General features: G+C 40.1%; 1 pseudogene; it reads left to right on the forward strand.

Annotated features, from left to right (window-relative positions):
* The first annotated feature begins 1,128 nt into the window (after positions 1-1,128).
* Positions 1,129-1,226, forward strand: LOC120112816 (small nucleolar RNA R71; annotated as a pseudogene).
* The last annotated feature ends 248 nt before the right edge of the window (positions 1,227-1,474 follow it).

Below are 1,474 nucleotides of genomic sequence, written 5' to 3' on the forward strand. Positions count from 1 at the left end.
TTCTTGACATTTAATCGGCGCTTGACAGTGCACAAATCTTTCAAAAATTTTGCATAGGAAGGCACTTGTTTGATTGCATCAAGAAGAGGTATATTGATTTTTACTTGCTTAAAAAGCTCAAGAATTTCAGAGTTTGGTTCAAGCTTTTGCAAGGGCTTTAATCTTTGTGGAAATGGTGCAGGAAAAGGACATTCAATTTTTTCAGTAGATGTTGGTGCTTCAGTTTCTTCGTTATCCTTTTCTTTTGTCTTGGGAGGGTCAGAATCAGGTATAACTTGTGTTTGTTCTGGGACTGGTCGGTCAATAACCTTTCCACTTCGCAAAGTTATTATACTCTTCGCTTGTTCTTTATGCGAAGTTGAAGATGATGCATTGCTACCGCCATAGACTTGAGGGTTAGGTTGTGGTTGAGCTGGTAGCTTACCCTTCTCTTGAGCACTTAAAGCAGTGGTCAGCATTGTCAGTTAATTTCTTAATTCATCATTGATTTTAGCTTGACCTTGCATGAAAGATTGCAAAGTTTCTTCGAAACTGGGTTTTTGAGGGGGTGCGTGTGCATAATGAGGTTGCGGAGGTGGAGGAGTTGGGTTATATACTTGTTGAGGTTGGTCATTCCTCCACCTGAAATTTGGATGGTTCTTCCATCCAGGGTTGTAAGTACCCAAAAAAGGATTATTGAAAGATTTTTGATAGGTATTCATAACATTGGCCTGATCGTGCAAGACTTCCTTGAATGCGGGTATTGTGGGGCAATCAGTGGTGAGATGGCCAGGCATCTCGCAAATCCTACAACACTCGCTGTTATGTTCTACGGTCTTGACGGGTTCAATCATTCTAAGTTCAATTTCCTCTACCTTCCTAGTAAGGGCTGCCATTTTAGCCTGAATATCATCCTGAGTACTAAGATTGTAAAGGCCCCCATGTCCAACGCTAGTAGGCTTAGGTAAAGGTTTATTCACTCTATCCCCTGTATCCCATAATTGTGCAGTCTCTGCGAGAGAATCTAAATAGTCCCATGCCTCATCGGGTTGCTTTTCCAAAAATAGACCATTGCACATAGCCTCTATAAATTGTTTTAACTGTGGAGACAACCCTTCGTAAAAGAAACTAATGGTTCTCCATGTTTCAAACCCATGATGAGGACAAGAGAGAAGCAAATCTTTAAATCTCTCCCAGCATTCATAAAATGTTTCATGGTCTTTTTGTTGGAAGTTACTAATGTGCCTTTTCAAAAAGTTAGTCCTTTGTGCGGAAAAGAATTTTTTCAAGAATTCTCTTTGCATATCATGCCATGTTCCTAGCGATCTAGGTCTCAAGGAGTTCAGCCATGTTTTGGCTTTATCCTTTAAGGAAAAAGGAAACAAGGTCAATTTAAGGACATCTTCCGATACATTTGGCACTCTAAATGTGATGCTAATTTCCTCAAAATCCCTAAGATGAAGATAAGGGTTCTCGGATTCCATCCCATGATACT

The sequence above is a fragment of the Phoenix dactylifera genome, chromosome 14 (genome assembly GCF_051530095.1).
Source record: "Phoenix dactylifera cultivar Ajwa chromosome 14, Ajwa_hap1_PhDact_Kaust_v1.1, whole genome shotgun sequence".
In the NCBI taxonomy this organism is placed as follows: domain Eukaryota; kingdom Viridiplantae; phylum Streptophyta; class Magnoliopsida; order Arecales; family Arecaceae; genus Phoenix; species Phoenix dactylifera.